Source organism: Euphorbia lathyris, chromosome 2 (genome assembly GCF_963576675.1).
Source record: "Euphorbia lathyris chromosome 2, ddEupLath1.1, whole genome shotgun sequence".
In the NCBI taxonomy this organism is placed as follows: Eukaryota; Viridiplantae; Streptophyta; class Magnoliopsida; order Malpighiales; family Euphorbiaceae; genus Euphorbia; species Euphorbia lathyris.
Genome location: NC_088911.1, coordinates 131,145,867 through 131,169,712, shown reverse-complemented (window position 1 = coordinate 131,169,712; position 23,846 = coordinate 131,145,867). Strand labels below are relative to the sequence as shown.

Sequence of the window (23,846 nt, the reverse complement as noted above, 5' to 3'; positions counted from 1 at the left end):
TCACATATTTACCAACAAAATATTTTTCTACGTATTCTTGATGTCAATGCGCTGGAGGAGGGGGCTCTGTAGGTGCTCCCTCCATGAGTGTCATTAAATCTTCTCTGATCTCCATCTCTTGTAGACCAGCCTCTTACGGAGCAGCCTCTTACTGTCTCGCTAACTGAGCAGCCTGTCTCGCCAACTGTCGCCGCCTGTGATTTTCTTGCAGCCTGTTATTAAGTTGCCGAGCCACTAAGTGAGCCTCAGAGGAAGGTCTTGGACAAGGGGAAATACCACTCAGGCGCTCTTGCGCCAGATGATAAACCAACCTAGTGATAACACGCCTGTGGATCAAGATCCCACAAAAAATGCAACGGTAATGGTTTTTGTCACCCCCACGACGAGCAAATCTCCAAATCGGCGATCGAGCCATGGCCAAACAAGTGCTCGGAGAAAGATAGAGAAATGGAGAATGATGACAACTAAAACAGTGAAAGAAGAATCGCAAGAACGCAAGTGGAGAATGATGGAGAGAAACAAGAAATAAGGAAAGATGTATCTGGGTTCAATATTTTAAAGAACTGAGTTTATATTGACAAAGCCAGGTGGCACGTACTGCAGCAACTGTAAATTAGGCAAAAACAAGGTGCGTAAAAATAATTATTTTTAAAACGATAATTATTTTAAAATTAAATTAAATAACTGAAGGAAAGATGATAGTAGTATCATTTTTGTCCTGGTAAATAAAAAGACCAGACACCTTCCCTTTCCCTCTCTAAATAAAAAAATTAAATTTAAAATTTTTCCTTTTAATACTTTTCTTTAAATTAATTAAATTTAAATAAATAGTGGGTTACTAAACCCAGCCACTACTTTATACTTCTAGCCCCGGGAAAAGATCGAACTACCCTGTGGATCAAGATCCCACAAAAAATGCATTGATAATTTTTTGTGTTACCCCCACTACGAGCAAATCTCCATATCGGCGATCGATTCATGGCGGCTCCAGGTTAGTATACCATTTGGCTCAAGAGCAAGGCATGTGGATTCACCCTTGCCCAAATCATTCTATGGAGGCTTATGGAATGGCCCAACAACTTTTTGCCGGGCGGAAAACCGATGGCAGACAGCTAGATGATGCTGCGTTGGAGAGGCGGTAAGATGATGTTATGTTGGAGAGGTGTCATGATGGGGTTGTGTTGGAATTAGAGATTGCTGAAGCTCTAATTATGCTGATGGAGGGAGCACCAGCTGCAGAGCCTCCTCCTCCAGCAGCACATTGATCTAAAATAAGAACACAAAAGGACAAGAATTGAAAAAAAATTCAAACAATATTCGTATGTTGCCTTTTATATCATCTTACTATTAGAAAGATTACAAAAGATTATTGTCACAACAATAGCTAAAAAAACATAAAAAAAGGTCAAAAAAAGGTCACAGCTACAGAACCTATTAAACTGACTAACTACATAAAATAAGAAATCGCATGAGAACAATAAAGATAAGAAGTCACATGCTAAACATTAAAAAGAACAACTCAACTTATTAAACACAGCCAGAGTGTCAACTCTTAACAAATATCACCAGGTTAGTTTACCATTTGGCTCAAGAGCAAGGCATGGGGTTTCACCCTTGCCCAAATCCTTCTATGGAGGCTTACAGAATGGCCCAACAACTTTTTTTCGGGTGGAAAACCGATGGCAGGCGGCTAGATGATGCTGCGTTGGAGAGGCCGCAAGATGATGTTGTGTTGGAGAGGTGTCAAGATGGGGTTGCATCGGAATTAGAGATTGCTGATGCTCTAATTATGCTGATGAAGGGAGCAACAGCTGCAGAGCCTCCTCCTCCAGCAGCACATTGATATAAAATAAGAACACAGAAGGACAAGAATTGAAAAAAATTTCAAACAATATTCGTATGTGATCCTATTATTCAAACAATATTCGTATGTTGCCTTTTATATCATCTCACTATTATAAAGCTTACAAAAGATTAGTGTCACAACAATAGCTAAAAAAAGCAAAAAAAAGGTCAAAAACTGTCACAGCTACAGAACCTATAAAACTGACTAACTACATAAAATAAGACATCACATGAGAACAATAAAGATAAGAAGTCACATGCTAAACATTAAAAACAACTACTTAACTTATTAAACAACACATCAGCACATTGATATAAAATAACAACACAACATGTAAAGAATTGTAGAAAATTTCAAATAATATTCGTATGTGATCCTATTATTCAAACAATATTCTTATGTTGCCTTTTATATCATCTTGCTATTATAAAGCTTACAAAAGATTGCTGTCACAGCAATAGCTAAAAAAGACAAAAAAAAAAGGTCACAGCTACAGTCCCGGTAAAACTCACTAACTACATAAAATAAGAAATCACATGAGAACAATAAAGACAAGAAATCACAAGCTAAACATTAAAAACATTAAAAAAGAATATAGAAAGATGAAAAAATGTAGTCTTTGCTTTTTTTCTTTCTTGTGTATAAAAACTGTTCGAAAATGAATAAAAAACAAAAAGTTCATCATGGATGGGTTTTTCTTAATCAGTCTATTTGTAGCTTTGGCAAGAACAAGATTTAATTGGGTGCAAACTGATCTTTAAGCCAAAAAAACTAATCGAATCACATATTTACCAAAAAAATAACAGGGTCACATATTTCCCAAAAAAATATTTTTCTACGTATTCTTGATGTCAATGCGCTGGAGGAGGGGGCTCTGCAGGTGCTCCCTCCATGAGCGTCATTAAAGCTTCTGCGATTTCCATCTCTTGCGGACCAGCCTCTTACGGATCAGCCTCTTACGGACCAGCCTCTTGCGGAGCAGCCTCTTCCTGTCTCGTCAACTGAGCAGCCTGTCTCGCAAACTGTCGCTGCCCGCGATTTTCTTGCAGCCTGTTATTAAGTTGCCGAGCCACTCAGGCGCTCTTGCGCCAGATGATAAACCAACCTAGTGATAACACGCCTGTGGATCAAGATCCCACAAAAAATGCAACGGTAATGGTTTTTGTCACCCCCACGACGAGCAAATCTCCAAATCGGCGATCGAGCCATGGCCAAACAATTTCTCGGAGAAAGATAGAGAAATGGAGAATGATGACAACTAAAGCAGTGAAAGAAGAATCGCAACAACGCATGTGGAGAATGATGGAGAGAAACAAGAAATAAGGAAAGATGTATCTGGGTTCAATATTTTAAAGAACTGAGTTTTTATTGACAAAGCTAGGTGGCACGTACTGCAGCAACTGTAAATCAGGCTAAAACAAGGCTTGTAAAAATAATTATCTTTAAAATGATAATTATTTTAAAATTAAATTAAATAACTGAAGGAAAAATGATAGTAGTATCATTTTTGTCCTGGTAAATAAAAAGACCAGACACTTTCGCTTTCTCTCTCAAAATAAAAAAATTAAATTTAAAATTTTTCCTTTTAATACTTTTCTTTAAATTAATTAAATCTAAATAAATAGTGGGTTACTAAACCCAGCCACTAATTTAGACTTCTAGCCCCGGGAAAAGACCGAACTTCCCTGTGGATCAAGATCCCACAAAAAATGCCTTGGTAATTGTTTGTGTCACCCCCACTACGAGCAAATCTCCATATCGACGATCGATTGATGGTGGCTCCAGGTTAGTATACCATTTGGCTCAAGAGCAAGGCATGGGGATTCACCCTTGCCCAAATCCTTCTATGGAGGCTTATGGAATGTCCCAACAACTTTTTGCCGGGCGGAAAACCGATGAAAGACAGCTAGATGATGTTGCGTTGGAGAGGCGACAAGATGATGTTATGTTGGAGAGGTGTCAAGATGGGGTTGCGTTGGAATTAGAGATTGCTGAAGCTCTAATTATGCTGATGGAGGGAGCAACAGCTGCAGAGCCTCCTCCTCCAGCAGCACATTGATATAAAATAAGAACACAGAAGGACAAGAATTGAAAAAAAATTCAAACAATATTCGTATGTGATCCTATTATTCAAACAATATTCGTATGTTGCTTTTTATATCATCTTACTATTATAAAGCTTACAAAAGATTACTGTCACAACAATAGCTAAAAAAAGCAAAAAAAGGTCAAAAAAGGTCACAGCTACAGAACCTATAAAACTGACTAACTACATAAAATAAGACATCACATGAGAACAATAAAGATAAGAAGTCACATGCTAAACATTAAAAACAACTACTTAACTTATTAAACAACACATCAGCACATTGATATAAAATAACAACACAACATGTCAAGAATTGTAGAAAATTTCAATTAATATTCGTATGTGATCCTATTATTAAAACAATATTCTTATGTTGCCTTTTATATCATCTTACTATTATAAAGCTTACAAAAGATTGCTGTCACAGCAATAGCCAAAAAAGACAAAAAAAAAAGGGCAAAAAAAGGTCACAGCTACAGTCCCGATAAAACTGACTAACTACATAAAATAGATAAGAAATCACATGCTAAACATTAAAAACATTAAAAAAGAATATAGAAAGATGGAAAAATGTAGCCTTTGCTTTTTTTCTTTCTTGTGTATAGAAACTGTTCGAAAATGAATAAAAAACAAAAAAGTTCATCACGGATGGGTTATTCTTAATCAGTCTATTTGTAGCTTTGGCAAGAACAAGATTTAATTGGGTGCAAACTGATCTTTAAGCCAAAAAAACTAATCGAATCACATATTTACCAAAAAAATAACAGGGTCACATATTTACCAAAAAAATATTTTTCTACGTATTCTTGATGTCAATGCGCTAGTGGAGGGGGCTCTGCAGGTGCTCCCTCCATGAGCGTCATTAAAGCTTCTGCGATCTCCATCTCTTACGGAGCAGCCTCTTGCTGTCTCGCCAACTGAGCAGCCTGTCTCGCCAACTGTCGCCGATTGGGATTTTCTTGCAGCCTGTTATTAAGTTGTCGAGCCACTAAGTGAGCCTCAGAGGAAGTTCTTGGAGAAGGGGCAATACCACTCAGGCGCTCTTGCGCCAGATGATAAACCAACCTAGTGATAACACGCCCGTGGATCAATATCCTACAAAAAAATGCAACGGTAATGGTTTATGTCACCCCCACGACGAGCAAATCTCCAAATCGGCGATCGAGCCATGGCCAAACAAGTGCTCGGAGAAAGATAGAGAAATGGAGAATGATGACAACTAAAACAATGAAAGAAGAATCGCAAGAACGCAAGTGGAGAATGATGGAGAGAAACAAGAAATAAGGAAAGATGTATCTGGGTTCAATATTTTAAACAACTGAGTTTTTATTGACAAAGCCAGGTGGCACGTACTGCAGCAACTGTAAATCAGGCAAAAACAAGGCGCGTAAAAATAATTATCTTTAAAATGATAATTATTTTAAAATTAAATTAAATAACTGAAGGAAAGATGATAGTAGTATCATTTTTGTCCTGGTAAATAAAAAGACCAGACACCTTCGCTTTCTCTCTCTAAATAAAAAAATTAAATTAAAAAGTTTTCCTTTTAATACTTTTCTTTAAATTAATTAAATCTAAATAAATAGTGGATTACTAAACCCAGCCACTAATTTATACTTCTAGCTCCGAGAAAAGACCGAACTACCCTGTGGATCAAGATCCAACAAAAAATGCATTGGTAATTATTTGTGTCACCCCACTACGAGCAAATTTCCATATCGGCGATCGATTCATGGCGGCTCCAGGTTAGTATACCATTTGGCTCAAGAGCAAGGCATGGGGATTCACCCTTGCCCAAATCCTTCTATGGAGGCTTATGGAATGGCCCAACAACTTTTTGCCGGGCGGAAAACTGATGGCAGACAGCTAGATGATGATGCGTTGGAGAGGCGGCAAGATGATGTTATGTTGGAGAGGTGTCAAGATGGGGTTGCGTTGGAATTAGAGATTGCTGAAGCTCTAATTATGCTGATGGAGGGAGCACCAGCTGCAGAGCCTCCTCCTCCAGCAGCACATTGATATAAAATAAGAACACAGAAGGACAAGAATTGAAAAAAAATTCAAACAATATTCGTATGTCGCCTTTTATATCATCTTACTATCATAAAGCTTACAAAAGATTACTGTCACAACAATAGCTAAAAAAACAAAAAAAAAAGGTCAAAAAAGGTCACATCTACAGAACCTATTAAACTAACTAAGGCCCTGTTCTTTATCACTTAATTTCAGTAACAATCAGTTCAGTTCAGTTCAGTTCAATTCAGTTCAGTTCAGTTCAGCATTCAGTTTCAGCATCCAGTTTCAGTATTCAGTAATTTATCCTTATTTATTATATTATAATTATTTATATATAATTTATTATAATAATAATAATTATTTATTTTATTATTATTATTTATAGTTTATCATTATCTATAAATTAGATAAAAGTTAAGAAATGATAGTCGAGAAATGATAATTTATTAAAGTATATATCGTTTAATAAAAAAATTAAAACTAAAGTATGCTTCCATATTTAAAAATTAGGAATTGGACTCAAATTTATCGAATTTATCAATGTTAGGGATAAAATTGCACCATTTTAGATGTTAGGGGTAAAATTACCCATGACCCAAACGTTAGGGATATTTTTACACTTTAACCCTTAATTAGAATAAAAAGTTAAGAGTTTGTATTCATATAAAAATTTGTATTTGATTTCATAGGCTTTAAATTATATGTAAATTTGTGTTTGTATGTAATTTGTATTTTTAATTTAAATTAGACTCATTTTTATTTAATTTTATAGGCTTTTATCGAGCCAAAATTTTATCAAGCCGAGCTTTTATTTGATATTCAATTTACTCTTATCTTTAATAATATATTTATTTATTTATTATTGATATTATTAAATTTATTAGAACCATCATTATTATTATAATAAGTTTATTAATGTCCAATATTATAAATTAAATTATTTTAAAGTCTAATATCATCATTATTGTTTAGTTCGGTTCAGTTCGGTAGTATTCAGTTAAGTTCAGTAGTATTCAGTTAAATTCAGTTCAGTTCAGTTCAGTATTCAGCAGTATTCAGTTCAGTTCAATTCAGTTCAATTCAGTTCAGTTCAGTTTTTTTCAGCAATAAAGAACAGAGCCTAACTACATAAAATAAGAAATCGCATGAGAAAATAAAGTTAAGAAGTCACATGCTAAACATTAAAAACAACAACTTAACTTATTAAACACAGCCAGAGTGTCAACTCTTAACAAATATCACCAGGTTAGTTTACCATTTGGCTCAAGAGAAAGGCATTGGGATTCACCCTTGCCCAAATCCTTCTATGGAGGCGTACGGAATGGCCCAACAACTTTTTGCCAGGCGGAAAACCGATGGAACGCGGCTAGATGATGCTCCGTTGGAGAGGCCGCAAGATGATGTTGTGTTGGAGAGGTGTCAAGATGGGGTTGCGTTGGAATTAGAGATTGCTGAAGCTCTAATTATGCTGATGGAGGGAGCAATAGCTGCAGAGCCTCCTTCGCCAGCAGCACATTGATATAAAATAAGAACACAGAAGGACAAGAATTGAAAAAAATTTCAAACAATATTCGTATGTAATCCTATTATTCAAACAATATTCGTATGTTGCCTTTTATATCATCTCACTATTATAAAGCTTACAAAAGATTACTGTCACAACAATAGCTAAAAAAAGCAAAAAAAAAAGGTCAAAAAAGGTCACGGCTACAGAACCTATAAACTGACTAACTACATAAAATAAGACATCACATGAGAACAATAAAGATAAGAAGTCACATGCTAAACAATAAAAACAATTACTTAACTTATTAAACAACACATCAGCACATTGATATAAAATAACAACACAACATGTCAAGAATTGTAGAAAATTTCAAATAATATTCGTATGTGATCCTATTATTCAAACAATATTCTTATATAGCCTTTTATATCATCTTACTTTTATAAAGCTTACAAAAGATTGCTGTCACGACAATAGCTAAAAAAGACAAAAAAAGAAAAGGTCAAAAAAGGTCACAGCTACAGTCCCGATAAAACTGACTAACTACATAAAATAAGAAATCACATTAGAACAATAAAGACAAGAAATCACATGCTAAACATTAAAAACATTAAAAAAGAATATAGAAAGATGAAAAAAATGTAGCCTTTGCTTTTTTTCTTTCTTGTGTATAAAAACTGTTGGAAAATGAATAAAAAACAAAAAAGTTCATCACAGATGGGTTATTCTTAATCAGTCTATTTGTAGCTTTGGCAAGAACAAGATTTAATTGGGTGCAAACTGATCTTTAAGCCAAAAAAACTAATCGAATCACATATTCACCAAAAAAATAACAGGGTCACATATTTACCAAAAAAATATTTTTCTACGTATTCTTGATGTCAATGCGCTAGAGGAGGGGGCTCTACAGGTGCTCCCTCCATGAGCGTCATTAAAGCTTCTGCGATCTCCATCTCTTGCGGACCAGCCTCTTACGGACCAGCCTCTTCCGGAGCAGCTTCTTGCTGTCTCGCCAACTGAGCAGCCTGTCTCGCCAACTGAGCAGCCTGTCTCGCCAACTGTCGCCGCTTGCGAATTTCTTGCATCCTGTTATTAAGTTGCCGAGCCACTAAGTGAGCCTCAGAGGAAGGTCTTGGACAAGGGGAAATACCACTCAGGTGCTCTTGCGCCAGATGATAAACCAACCTAGTGATAACACGCCTGTGGATCAAGATCCCACAAAAAATGCAACGGTAATGGTTTCTGTCACCCCCACGACGAGCAAATCTCCAAATCGGCGATCGAGCCATGGCCAAACAAGTGCTCAGAGAAAGATAGAGAAATGGAGAATGATGACAACTAAAACAGTAAAAGAAGAATCGCAAGAACGCAAGTGGAGAATGATGGAGAGAAACAAGAAATAAGGAAAGATGTATCTGGGTTCAATATTTTAAAGAACTGAGTTTTTATTGACAAAGCCAGGTGGCACGTACCGCAGCAACTGTAAATCAGGCAAAAACAAGGCGCGTAAAAATAATTATCTTTAAAATGATAACTATTTTAAAATTAAATTAAATAACTGAAGGAAAGATGATAGTAGTATTATTTTTGTCCTGGTAAATAAAAAGACCAGACACATTCCCTTTCTCTCTCTAAATAAAAAAATTAAATTTAAAATTTTTCCTTTTAATACTTTTCTTTAAATTTATTAAATCTAAATAAATAGTGGGTTACTAAACCCAGCCACTAATTTATACTTCTAGCCCCGGGAAAAGACCAAACTACCATGTGAATCAAGATCCCACAAAAAATGCATTGGTAATTGTTTGTGTCGCCCCCACTACGAGCAAATCTCCATATCGGCGATCGAGTCCTGGCGGCTCCAGGTTAGTATACCATTTGGCTCAAGAGCAAGGCATGGGGATTCACCCTTGCCCAAATCCTTCTATGGAGGCTTACGGAATGGCCCAACAACTTTTTGCCGGGCGGAAAACCGATGGAAGGCGGCTATATGATGCTGCGTTGGAGAGGCCGCAAGATGTTGTTGTGTTGGAGAGGTGTCAAGATGGGGTTGCGTTGGAATTAGAGATTGCTGAAGCTCTAATTATGCTGATGGAGGGAGCAACAGCTGCAAAGCCTCCTCCTCCAACAGCACATTGATATAAAATATGAACACAGGACAAGAATTGAAAAAAATTTCAAACAATATTCGTATGTGATCCTATTATTCAAACAATATTCGTATGTTGCCTTTTATATCATCTTACTATTATAAAAGCTTACAAAAGATTTCTGTCACAACAATAGCTAAAAAAAGCAAAAAAAAAAGGTCAAAAAAGGTCACAGCTACAGAACCTATAAAACTGACTAACTACATAAAATAAGAAATCGCATTAGAACAATAAAGATAAGAAGTCACATGCTAAACATTAAAAACAACAACTTAGAGCATCTCCAACAGACTCTTAGTTCACTCCCTAAAAATAATATAAAAATTGACTCTTAGTGATTTAAGAGTTACTAATACATATCATCTCCAACAATCCTCCTTATATTCACTCTCTATTTATTATTTTATTATTAAAGTTATTAAGTATTATTATATTAATCAATAGTGAAAGGAGAGAGACAAATCAATAATTAATTATTATTCTATCTACCAATAGTGAAAGGAGAGAGACTCCTCAATAATAAATTATTAATAAAAAATGAGTTAAGAGTTACTAAGAGGTGGAGAGAGGCTCTCTATTAATAGAGAAGATGAGGAGTCTCTTAATTATTTGAGGAGCCACTAAGAGGCTGTTGGAGTTGATTTTTAACCCTCCCTCCTCAAATTTTAACTTAAGAGCCAATTTAAGAGGCTGTTGGAGATGCTCTTAGCTTATTAAACACAGCCAGAGTGTCAACTCTTAACAAATACCAGAAGGTTAGTTTATCATTTGGCTCAAGAGCAAGGCATGGGGACACTACAAAAAACAATATTTTTCTCGACGGAATTTATTTGTTGTAGCGACAGTTATAACTGCTGCTAAAGTTTTTACCGACGGTTTTGAAAAGCGACAACAGGCGTTGCTACAATAGCGACGGGTTTTGCAGGTCGTCGGGGTAAGCTTCTGTAGGGACGGCTACGTTCTGACGGTTTCTGACGATTTTTCGACAGTTTTGCAACAGTTCACAGCTGACGTTTTGAACGATTTTGACGGTTTTGCGACGGTTTTACACGATTTTGACGATTTTGTAGAATTTTCACCAGAATACCATTTATATATTTTTATATATAATATTTGGGTGCCTTCTATGGTTACTTTGTTTTTTACAAAGTACCATTACTTGGTGTGTTTTCACCATTGGATGAAGTATAAAATTAATCCAATAGTGAAAACACACAAAGTAAGACTTACTTTGTAAAAAACAAAGTAAGCATAGCCTTTACCTAATATTTGAATAGCTTCTACAAAAAAATATATAATTACAAAATTTCTTCAATAAATTCATCAAATTAACTAAATTTTTAATCCAAAAATTAAGAATATATACTTCCACATATATATATATATATATATATATATATATATATATATATATATATATATATATATATATATATATAATTACAAAAATATCTTTAACAAATCTCATCAACTAAATTTTGAATACAATAAGAATATACTTTCATAATCAATTTTCATATCTTACAAAATATATCCAAAATTGTCAAATAAATACAAATGTCTTGGTACCAATACATACAGTTGAAAAAAAGTCTTCCACATTCATCCTTTCCATCTTAAACTTGATAAACAAAAACAAAAAGAACACTCCAATAACAGCCTCCTTCTCAGAGCCACATCAATGTGTACCTTCTCCATTCTGCTGGTTATTTTGATGAGATATATGTTGAATTGGGAAAAGAAAATAAATAAATTGAGAAAGGTTATAGAATTACTAACAGAAATACAACATTAGATTGGAAGAGGGAGTAGAGTATGTAGCTTAACAAGGAAATAATCCCTAGAAAATTTGCTATTTGGACAGAACTCAAAATAAGGTACTCCAAGTAGATGCTACATTGACAATACCATTCACCATATAACCCATGTCAATTCAAACGGTAGTAGTTCACATTTTTCTATACTTGGGGGCACCAACCAAGTATCAACCTAAGCAATAGTATTGTCAACAACAACAACAACAAAGCCTTAGTCCCGAAATGATTCGGGGTCGGCTAACATGAACCATCATATAAAACCGTGAAAATCAAGTCGTGTCAGCGACACAGATTCGCTCCCTCCACTCCGTCCTATCCACTACCATATTTTCCTCAATTCCCAATAAACTCATATCACTCTCGATCACCCTCCTCCAAGTTTGCTTAGGTCTTCCCCTACCCCTCACCACTACATCCCTTTGCCACTCTTCGGTTCTCCTAACCGGCGCATCAAGCGCTCTACGTCTCACATGGCCAAACCACCTTAGTCGGTTTTCTCTCATTTTATTCTCAATAGATGTGACCCCTACTTTTGTCCTAATTATTTCATTACGCACCCGGTCCTTTCTCGTGTGACCACACATCCATCTCAACATACGCATCTCCGCCACCGACATCTTATGGATGTGGCAGTGTTTCACTGCCCAACACTCCGTACCATATAACAATGCTGGTCTAATTGCCGTCCGGTAGAATTTTCCCTTCAATCTATTAGGCATGCCGGGATCACAAAGGAAACCCGTAGCACTCTTCCACTTCGACCAACCAGCTTTAATCCTATGGGCAACATCTCCATCTACTTCTCCATCCGTTTGGATAATAGATCCTAAATACCGGAAGCAATCCGAGGCCTGAACAACTCTCCCATCTAGGGTGATTGTCCCTGCCTCCCTACTCCTACGGCCGCTAAACTTACACTCCAAATATTCTGTCTTACTTCGACTCAACTTAAAGCCTCTAGATTCTAGAGTTTGCCTTCATAGTTCCAACTTCATCTCCACTCCTTCTTTCGTCTCATCAACCAACACAATATCATCTGCAAACAGCATGCACCATGGTATACCATCTTGAAGTGAACTTGTTAGTTCATCCATAACGATGGCAAAAAGAAATGGGCTTAGTGCGGAACCTTGATGCACTCCAATCGTAATAGGAAACTCTTCAGTTTTCCCAACACTAGTACGTACACTCGTGCATACTCCCTCATACATGTCCTTTATGATGTCAATATATTTCCGCGAAATGCCTTTCCTTATCAAGGCCCACCAAAGTACTTCCCTTGGTACCTTATCATATGCTTTCTCCAAGTCAATGAAAACCATATGCAAGTCTTTCTTCTTATTTCGATAGTGCTCCATTAATTCTCTCATTAGATGGATGGCTTCCATAGTTGATCTTCCCGGCATAAAGCCAAACTGGTTTTCCGAGATCTTCACCGTCCTCCTTAGCCTTTGTTCAATCACTCGCTCCCAAAGTTTCATAGTGTGACTCATTAATTTGATTCCCCGATAGTTGGCACAATCTTGGACATCGCCTTTGTTCTTATACAAAGGGATTAAGGTACTTTTCCTCCATTCTGATGGCATCTTATTGTTTCTCCAAATTTTGTTGAAGAACGTCGTCAACCATTCGATTCCTCTTTCTCCCAAACATCTCCAAATCTCAATAGGGATGCCATCAGGTCCTACTGCTTTCTTCAACTTCATCTTACTTAATGCCATTTTGACTTCACCCTTTTGAATTCTCCGCAGGCATTCATGATTTATCATATCGTGATGGATACTTATATCTCCAACATCTTGTTGGCGATCTCCATTAAATAAGTCATCAAAATAGGACCTCCATCGTTCCTTGATATCCTTATCTCCAACTAGGACTTTCTGGTCCACATCCTTCACACATTTAACTTTTCCGAGATCTCGCGTCTTCCTATCTCTCATCCGAGCAATTCTATATATGTCTCTTTCCCCTTCTTTCGTATCCAATCTTGTATACAGATCCCGATTCACCTTTGCTCTAGCATCCCGTATGACCTTCTTTACTTCCCTTTTAGCCTCTTTGTATTTTTCGTAGTTCTCGTCACTCCTACATTTCCCCAATAGTTTATAGGATTCTCTCTTACTCTTTACTGCTTGTCGTACTTCTTCTGTCCACCAAGATGTGTCCTTACCCGGTGGCATGCTACCTTTAGATTCCCCTAGAACTTCCTTCGCTACTTCCCTTATACTATGCTCCATCTTATTCCATATCGAATCTATATCTGAATCCATATTGCAAGTCCAAATATCTTTTTTGGTCATCTCATCCACAAATTTTTGTTGATTCTCCCCTTGCAATTTCCACCATTTAATCTTAGTCTCTACTTGAGGTGTTTGTTTTCTTATACATTTCCTACTTCGAAAATCTAGCACCACTACTCTATGTTGGGTTGTCGTACTCTCACCAGGGATCACCTTACAATCAATATAACTCTTTCTCCAAGCACTCCTTACTAAGAAGAAGTCAATTTGGCTCGCATTACCGCCACTCCGATAAGTCACTAAGTGGGATGTTCTCTTCATAAACCATGTGTTCATGATACTCAAGTCATAGGCTGATGCGAATTCCAAAATATCATTTCCTGCTTCATTCTTATCTCCAAAACCATACCCTCCATGAACACTCTCAAACCCATCTCGCCTAGAACCCACGTGTCCATTGAGATCACCCCCTAGTACCATTTTTTCATCCCTAGGAACCTGTTGCACCACTTCCTCTAAGTCATCCCAAAAAGCTTGTCTTATAGACACATCTAATCCTATTTGTGGCGCATATGCACTAATGACATTCACAACCTCATCCCCTATCACTAGCTTAACACTCATAATTCTATCGCTCTTCCTAGACACCGCTACTACCTCATCAATATACTCCCTATCAATAAGAATACCTACTCCATTTCTACCCTTATCCTTTCCTGAGTACCAAAGCTTATAACCCCAAGGAGCTATCTCTCTAGCCTTGGCTCCAACCCACTTGGTTTCTTGTAGGCATAATATATTTATTCTCCTCCTCTTCATAACATCTACAATTTCAGCTAATCTTCCTGTCAAAGAACCTATGTTCCATGTCCCAAAGCGTAACCTACTACCCTTACCCCTACCCCTACCATTACCGTGGACTAGCTTATTTACCCGCAACCCTTGCATATTTGACACCACCCCCGGGTCCTGGGGTGGCGCGCCGCTTCGGGGCGACGACCTAGCAACCCTTGCACATTTATCACTACACCCGGGTCTAAGAAGTGCAGCGCGTCGCTGAGTAGGGAACGCCCCAACGGTATTTATATTATGGTTCATGTCATAAGATGTGGCTAAGTTTTACGCTGGCCGCCACAAACCTACCGCAACCCTCCTCCTTTGTCCGGGCTTGGGACCGGCTGTAAAGGCCACCAAGTGACCCTCACAGGCGGAGTTCTAAGCAATAGTATTGTCAATGTGATGAATTTCAATTGCATATATGAGCATATTACAACAAAAGAAGAACAACATGAACGAGCAACTACATAAGCAACAAGCAAGATCAAAGTTAACAAGTAACATCCACCGGTATTCAAATTCAAGCAACGGTGCATCATAAAACAATATAGATCGTGAAAAGAACCAAACATTATAAAATCATAATGATTAAGAAATTGACCTAAATTGTAAATTGGTCATGCCATGAACTTTGTCATTTTACCAACACCTGAAAATCATAAAACAATTGCTTAGATGTGCCCCTCAGTGTGTCAACCATGCCGATATTAAAACATAAAGCAACCTTAATTAAACAAATAATTTGCTTAAACTTGCTTCTTGTTATTTAGATTATCATGAATGAGAGAAATTAACATTAATGAAATTCAAAAGGATACTCTGACCGCATGACTTCATTAGCCGATAATGAATAAAGTACAGTGCCTTGCAAATGGTTTAACGCACCAGTTGAAGAGGACGTATCCTAAAACAAAGATAGAAGCGTTGCAGTAAAAGTAATATTAGAAACCACAACAGGTGGAGTACCATATACCATTAATTTTGGACTCTTTTCATATGTTTAGAACCGAAAAAAAACATAAGCTGGCAGTGGATCCATTTACTAGTTAGAAAAGTAATACAACCTATCAATAAGGAAGAAGACAAAATCTAGAAAAACTGCAGCAAAAGGAGCTAAGCACCTGAAAATAAACAAATGCAACTGGAGTCCCGTATATACTTTGCATTTTCAATTTCAAAAACCCGAGGCATCTGATACATATGACAAAATCATGGAAATTAATCAACACTCTATATAAACTTTTACAGATTTTGCACGACTGGGTTACTGCTCTTTACCTTGAAAATACTTGAATTAGTCCTTGCTCCATACAATTCGGTCCAAGATTAGCCACGAAGAGGGTTGGACATGGGGGTGCTGAAGAATTACTCTGTCAGTATAACAAAATTGATATATGAGATTTGATATACAATTGCAACCACTACTAAATTAATAAATGCATTCAAGTTATGATATTTGATATACAATTTACCCATTTATTATATGCTTCCGGAGGTGAATTTGAAATGTGGGATTTAATCTATAGCTGGTTTCCTTCTTCCTGCGAATGTTCAAATTTCAGCAAAGAGCAAACGGTACAGTAGTGAACAACTTTTTGCACATATCATTTTCATTGATCAGAATCCAATAGATTAAGCAGGTTACCTTTAAACAGTTTCAGTAAAAATTCTCAACTGAATCAACTGTGCCTACAATATTCCCGAAGCAGGCTTTAGTTATTATGGTTCCATTCACGTTATTGTGGTTCAATTATAAACAACAAGAGAATTTCATTTGCTTCCATTCATATTATTGTGGTTCAATTACAAACAAACAAAATGAGTACTGTTAAGATGTAGCTGCATTCAAATGAGTATATAAGATGGAGCTATATCAAATTGCTAGGATATAGCTTAGTTCAACCATTGCCTGTGGAATTGATGCTTAGAATAACACAATAGATTGAATCAATTACATTTAGCCTTGTGGTCCGACTTACCTTTCTCTATCTTTCTCTTTGTCAACTTGATATGACCCTAGACTGCCTTCCATTTTTCTGTTTTTCCCCAATTTTGTTTTTCAATTTGGAAATTTATTTCTCTAAGTTAAAAATGACCAAATCAATGTGCTTATTCCCCAAATTTTTGTAGTTCTGATCTTGCGCTTAGTCTAAATCAGCAATTAAGATCGTTCATTAAAAAAATAATCAGAATTAGGGTTAACAATTAATACCATTCGCGAAGGAAGGACATGATAACTGTGCCTACGAGAAGCTCAGAGATCCACATGGAGATTGGAGAAACAATTCACCTTTCAGGGACTCAACCTCCTCTTATCGGCCATGAAGGTCTATTGCCCCTATTTGCCTGAAATTATACAAATGTAATAAGTCTTTGACTGCTGGTTTCCCAAGTGCAGATACTACCCCTGCTTCTCGTGAACCAAAAGCAAGAAATCCTCCAAATTTTGAAGCAAGTATTCATGATATCAAGCCTCTCTCACCCATAAAAATTCCTATAATCGGTATCTATGAAAATTTAACTAAGGTGTCATTCTTCATTATCCTGCGCAACTTTGAACACATGCCTTTGATAAGCAAAGGAATCGTAAATCGTAAATTTCAAGATACCTGAAGTGGCTGATCCGCTTGGGAGAGAGATCAGAGAAGTGGTGAGGGAGAACACTGTGAAGATCGGAGAGGCCTTGTGACAAGAGAAACGTCATGATCTATCGGAATGGAAAACTTAAGAATCTATCTAGGTTTTGCACAAATGAAATGATGGGCCAAAAATAAGTGAATAGTAATTGGGCCTTTTACATTGCTAATACATTAACGTTTCACAATCAGTAAACAGAGAGAAATTTACAAAGTATAAAACTGTAGTAGGGAAAAGTAAATAAGTAGATTTTAATAGTGACAATGTTTAAAAGTGCATTTATAAAAGTGTTGGCATAGGGGTATTCTTTTGTAGTGGGATTCACCCTAGCACAAATCCTTCTATGGAGGCTTACGGAATGGCCCAACAACTTTTTGCCGGGCGGAAAACCGATGGCAGGCGGCTAGATGATGCTGCGTTGGAGAGGCTGCAAGATGATGTTGTGTTGGAGAGGTGTAAAGATGGGGTTGCGTTGGAATTAGAGATTGATAAAGCTCTAATTATGCTGATGGAGGGAGCAACAGCTGCAGAGCCTCCTCCTCCAGCAGCACATTGATATAAAATAAGAACACAGAAGGACAAGAATTGAAAAAAAAAATTCAAACAATATTCGTATGTGATCCTATTATTCAAACAATATTCGTATGTTGCCTTTTATATCATCTTACTATTATAAAGCTTACAAAAGATTACTGTCACAACAATAGCTCAAAAAAGCAAAAAAAAAAAAAAAAGGTCAAAAAAGGTCACAGCTACAGAACCTATAAAACTAGCTAACTACATAAAATAAGACATCGCATGAGAACAATAAAGATAAGAAGTCACATGTTAAAGATTAAAAACAACTAATTAACTTATTAAACAACACATCAGCACATTGATATAAAATAACAACACAACATGTCAAGAATTGTAGAAAATTTCAAATAATATTCGTATGTGATCCTATTATTCAAACAATATTCTTATGTAGCCTTTTATATCATCTTACTCTTATAAAGCTTACAAAAGATTGTTGTCACAACAATAGTTAAAAAAGACAAAAAAAAAGGTCAAAAAAGGGCACAGCTACAGTCCCGATAAAACTGACTAACTACATAAAATAAGAAATCACATGAGAACAATAAAGACAAGAAATCACAAGCTAAACATTAAAAACATTAAAAAAGAATATAGAAAGATGAAAAAATGTAGCATTTGCTTTTCTTTCTTTCTTGTGTATAAAAACTGTTCGAAAATGAATAAAAAACAAAAAAGTTCATCACGGATGAGTTTTTCTTAATCAGTCTATTTGTAGCTTTGGCAAGAACAAGATTTAATTGGGTGCAAACTGATCTTTAAGCCAAAAAAACTAATCGAATCACATATTTACCAAAAAAATAACAGGGTCACATATTTACCAAAAAAATATTTTTCTACGTATTCTTGATGTCAATGCGCTGGAGGAGGGGGCTCTGCAGGTGCTCCCTCTATGAGCGTCATTAAAGCTTCTGCGATCTCCATCTCTTGCGGACCAGCCTCTTACGGAGTAGGCTCTTGCGGAGCAGCCTCTTGCTGTCTCGCCAACTGAGCAGCCTGTCTCGCCAACTGTCGCCGCCTGCGATTTTCTTGCAGCCTGTTATTAAGTTGCCGAGCCACTAAGTGAGCCTCAGAGGAAGGTCTTGGACAAGGGGAAATACCACTCAGGGGCTCTTGCGCCAGATGATAAACCAACCTAGTGATAACACGCTTGTGGATCAAGATCCCACAAAAAATGCAACGGTAATGGTTTTTGTCACCCCCACAACGAGAAAATCTCCAAATCGGCGATCGAGCCATGGACAAACAAGTGCTCGGAGAAAGATAGAGAAATGGAGAATGATGACAACTAAAACAGTGAAAGAAGAATCGCAAGAACGCAAGTGGAGAATGATGGAGAGAAACAAGAAATAAGGAAAGATGTATCTGGGTTCAATATTTTAAAGAACTGAGTTTTTATTGACAAAGCCAGGTGGCACGTACTGCAGCAACTGTAAATCAGGCAAAAACAAGGTGCGTAAAAATAATTATCTTTAAAATGATAATTATTTTAAAATTAAATTAAATAACTGAAGGAAAGATGATAGTAGTATCATTTTTGTCCTGGTAAATAAAAAGACCAGACACCTTCCCTTTCTCTCTCTAAATAAAAAAATAAAATTTAAAATTTTTCCTTTTAATAGTTTTCTTTAAATTAATTAAATCTAAATAAATAGTGGGTTACTAAACCCAGCCAGTAATTTATACTTCTAGCCCCGGGAAAAGACCGAACTACCCTGTGGATCAAGATCCCACAAAAAATGCATTGGTAATTGTTTGTGTCACCCCCACTACGAGCAAATCTCCATATCGGCGATCGATTCATGGCGGCTCCAGGTTAGTATACCATTTGGCTCAAGAGCAAGGCATGGGGATTCACCCTTGCCCAAATCCTTCTATGGAGGCTTATGGAATGACCCAACAACTTTTTGCCGGGCGGAAAACCGATGGCAGACAGGTAGATGATGCTGCGTTGGAGAGGCGACAAGATGATGTTATGTTGGAGAGGTGTCAAGATGGGGTTGCGTTGGAATTATAGATTGCTGAAGCTCTAATTATGCTAATTGAGGGAGCACCAGCTGCAGAGCCTCCTCCTCCAGCAGCACATTGATATAAAATAAGAACACAGAAGGACAAGAATTGAAAAAAAGTTCAAACAATATTCGTATGTGATCCTATTATTCAAACAATATTCGTATGTTGCCTTTTATATCATCTTACTATTATAAAGCTTACAAAAGATTACTGTCACAACAATAGCTAAAAAAACAAAAAAAAGGTCAAAAAAGGTCACAGCTACAGAACGTATTAAACTGACTAACTACATAAAATAAGAAATCGCATGAGAACAATAAAGATAAGAAGTCACATGCTAAACATTAAAAACAACAACTTAACTTATTAAACACATCCAGAGTGACAACTCTTAACAAATATCACCAGGTTAGGTTACCATTTGGGTCAAGAGCAAGGCATGGGGATTCACCCTTGCCCAAATCCTTCTATGGAGGCTTACGGAATGGTCCAACAACTTTTTGCCGGGCGAAAAACCGATGGCAGGCGGCTAGATGATGCTGCGTTGGAGAGGCCACAAGATGATGTTGTCTTGGAGAGGTGTCAAGATGGGGTTGCGTTGGAATTAGAGATTGCTGAAGCTCTAATTATACTGATGGAGGGAACAACAGCTGCAGAGCCTCCTCCTCCAGCAGCACATTGATATAAAATAAGAACACAGAAGGACAAGAATTGAAAAAAATTTCAAACAATATTCGTATGTGATCCTATTATTCAAACAATATTCGTATGTTGCCTTTTATATCATCTTACTATTATAAAGCTTACAAAAGATTACTGTCACAATAATAGCTCAAAAAAGCAAAAAAAAGGTCAAAAAAGGTCACACCTACAGAACCTATAAAACTGACTAACTACATAAAATAATACATCACATGAGAACAATAAAGATAAGAAGTCACATGCTAAACATTAAAAACAACTACTTAACTTATTAAACAACACATCAGCACATTGATATAAAATAACAACACAACATGTCAAGAATTGTAGAAAATTTCAAATAATATTCGTATGTGAACCTATTATTCAAACAATATTCTTATGTAGCCTTTTATACAATATTACTATTATAGAGCTTACAAACGATTGCTGTCACAACAATAACTAAAAAAGACATAAAAAAAGGTCAAAAAAGGTCACAGCTACAGTCCCGATAAAACTGACTAACTACATAAAATAAGAAATCACATGAGAACAATAAAGACAAGAAAAAAGAATATAGAAAGATGAAAAAATGTAGCCTTTGCTTTTTTTTCTTTATTGTGTATAAAAACTGTTCGAAAGTGAATAAAAAACAAAAAAGTTCATCACGGATGGGTTTTTCTTAATCAGTCTATTTGTAGCTTTGGCAAGAACAAGATTTAATTGGGTGCAAACTGATCTTTAAGCCAAAAAAACTAATCGAATCACATATTTACCAACAAAATATTTTTCTACGTATTCTTGATGTCAATGCGCTGGAGGAGGGGGCTCTGCAGGTGCTCCCTCCATGAGCGTCATTAAATCTTCTGCGATCTCCATCTCTTGCGGACTAACCTCTTACGGAGCAGCCTCTTGTTGTCTCACCAATTGAGCAGCCTGTCTCGCCAACTGTTGCCGCCTGCGATTTTCTTGCAGCCTGTTATTAAGTTGCCGAGCCACTAAGTGAGCCTCAGAGGAAGGTCTTGGACAAGGGGAAATACCACTCAGGTGATCTTGCGCCAGATGATAAACCAACCTAGTGATAACACGCCTGTGGATCAAGATCCCACAAATAATGCAACGGTAATGGTTTCTGTCACCCCCACGACGAGCAAATCTCCAAATCGGCGATCGAGCCATGACCAAACAAGTGCTCGGAGAAAGATAGAGAAATGGAGAATGATGACAACTAAAACAGTGAAAGAAGAATCGCAAGAACGCAAGTGGAGAATGATGGAGAGAAACAAGAAATAAGGAAAGATGTATCTCGGTTCAATATTTTAAAGAACTGAGTTTTTATTGACAAAGCCAGGTGGCACGTACTGCAGCAACTGTAAATCAGGCAAAAACAAGGCGCGTAAAAATAATTATCTTTAAAATGATAATTATTTTATAATTAAATTAAATAACTGAAGGAAAGATGATAGTATTATCATTTTTGTCCTGGTAAATAAAAAGACCAGACACCTTCCCTTTCTCTCTCTAAATAAAAAAATAAAATTTAAAATTTTTCCTTTTAATACTTTTCTTTAAATTAATTAAATCTAAATAAATAGTGGGTTACTAAACCCCTCCACTAATCTATACTTCTAGCCCCGGGAAAAGACTGAACTACCCTGTGGATCAAGATCCCACAAAAAATGCATTGGTAATTGTTTGTGTCACCCCTACTACGAGCAAATCTCCATATCGGCGATCGATTCATGGCGGCTCCAGGTTAGTATACCATTTAGCTCAAGAGCAAGGCATGGGGGTTCACCCTTGCCCAAATCCTTATATGGAGGCTTATGGAATGGCCCAACAACTTTTTGCCGGGCGGAAAACCGATGGCAGACAGCTAGATGATGCTGCGTTGGAGAGGCGGCAAGATGATGTTATGTTGGAGAGGTGTCAAGATGGGGTTGCGTTGGAATTAGAGATTGCTGAAGCTCTAATTATGCTGATGGAGGGAGCACCAGCTGTAGAGCCTCTCCTCCAGCAGCACATTGATATAAAATAAGAACACAGAAGGACAAGAATTGAAAAAAATTTCAAACAATATTCATATGTGATCCTATTATTCAAACAATATTCGTATGTTGCCTTTTATATCATCTTACTATTATAAAGCTTACAAAAGATTACTGTCACAACAATAGCTAAAAAAACAAAACAAAAAGGTAAAAAAAGGTCACAGCAACAGAACCTATTAAACTGACTAACTACATAAAATAAGAAATCGCATGAGAACAATAAAGATAAGAAGTCACATGCTAAACATTAAAAACAACAACTTAACTTATTAAACACAGCCAGAGTGTCAACTCTTAACAAATATCACCAGGTTAGTTTACCATTTGGCTCAAGAGCAAGGCATGGGGATTCACCCTTGGCCAAATCCTTCTATGGAGGCTTACGGAATGGCCCAACAACTTTTTGCCGGGAGGAAAACCGATGGCAGGCGGCTAGATGATGCTGCGTTGGAGAGGCCGCAAGATGATGTTGTTGGACCCTAGTAATTAGTTCCAAGGGGGGGTTTAGGAACTAATGTAACTTTTTCGCTTTTAAGTATGCTGACTTAATGTTATTTTGTGAGTTTGATAACTCAGAGTGTTGGTCAGCACGGCCAATTGATTTGTTAGACAGTTTTAGTACTATGCTGACTAAGACTGCTTAACTCGAGAGTTGGGAATTGACACTTGAAAGGTCAGCTTCCAACTTAGCACTTAGATTTACTCAGTTTCAATTTTAACGATTTATAAGCTGAGTAAATACAACAAGCAACACATGCATATATATATATATATATATCGAGAGAAAGAGTTTAGAAGTTACTCAGCACGACTTATCCTGGTTCGGCCTCTCTGCCTACGTCCAGTCCCCAGTTCCTCCTGGGATTTTTGAATCCAATACTGAGCTCTTTAAAGGTAGAGCACAAACCGTTTACAGGCAGGTGAATATGCAAGAGTACCGTCCTATGTTCGTCTACTCAACTCCTACTAAGTGCTACAACCCAACACCTAGATTTCTCTACCACTGAATACTTACAACCAAGTACTCAGCTCAACACTCTCAATATTTCTATTGATTACACACTTGTTCTTTTTCAGGTAAAGAACACTTTAGATGATTACAAAACAATCAATCTAGCATTTACACAGAGAATAGAAAATTTGGTGTAAGATCTATTTGTATTTGAGTGCTCTTGAGATTTTCTCTTCTTGTATTTTTCTCTTGATAATCCGGCTATGATCCAAGGTCTTTAATTGTCCTTTTATAGATGGAAATCTGCAGATGGGTCATTTTGAAATGGTTTAGCCGTTGTGTCCAAAACGGCTCTTTTAGGGAACATCTTCTGGTCAGCTTCAGACTGTTCCGCCATTCCCTTCCTCTGTTTTCTTCAGGCGTCAGGT

At 36.9% G+C, this 23,846-nt stretch overlaps 1 long non-coding RNA gene across 4 annotated transcripts; it reads right to left on the bottom strand.

Annotated features, from left to right (window-relative positions):
* Positions 1 to 11,084: 11,084 nt before the first annotated feature.
* LOC136219962 (uncharacterized) lies at positions 11,085 to 17,249 on the bottom strand. Of its 4 annotated transcripts, none has more exons than XR_010684344.1 (9): positions 17,112 to 17,249; positions 16,715 to 16,848; positions 16,148 to 16,191; positions 15,975 to 16,043; positions 15,781 to 15,872; positions 15,624 to 15,693; positions 15,327 to 15,406; positions 15,104 to 15,151; positions 11,085 to 11,310 (listed from the first exon to the last, which is right to left on the bottom strand). It is a non-coding gene; the product is annotated as an uncharacterized lncRNA (long non-coding RNA). The 4 variants fall into 4 exon arrangements; XR_010684343.1 differs by having other exon boundaries at positions 11,085 to 11,307; XR_010684342.1 differs by having other exon boundaries at positions 15,104 to 15,406.
* Positions 17,250 to 23,846: the final 6,597 nt, after the last annotated feature.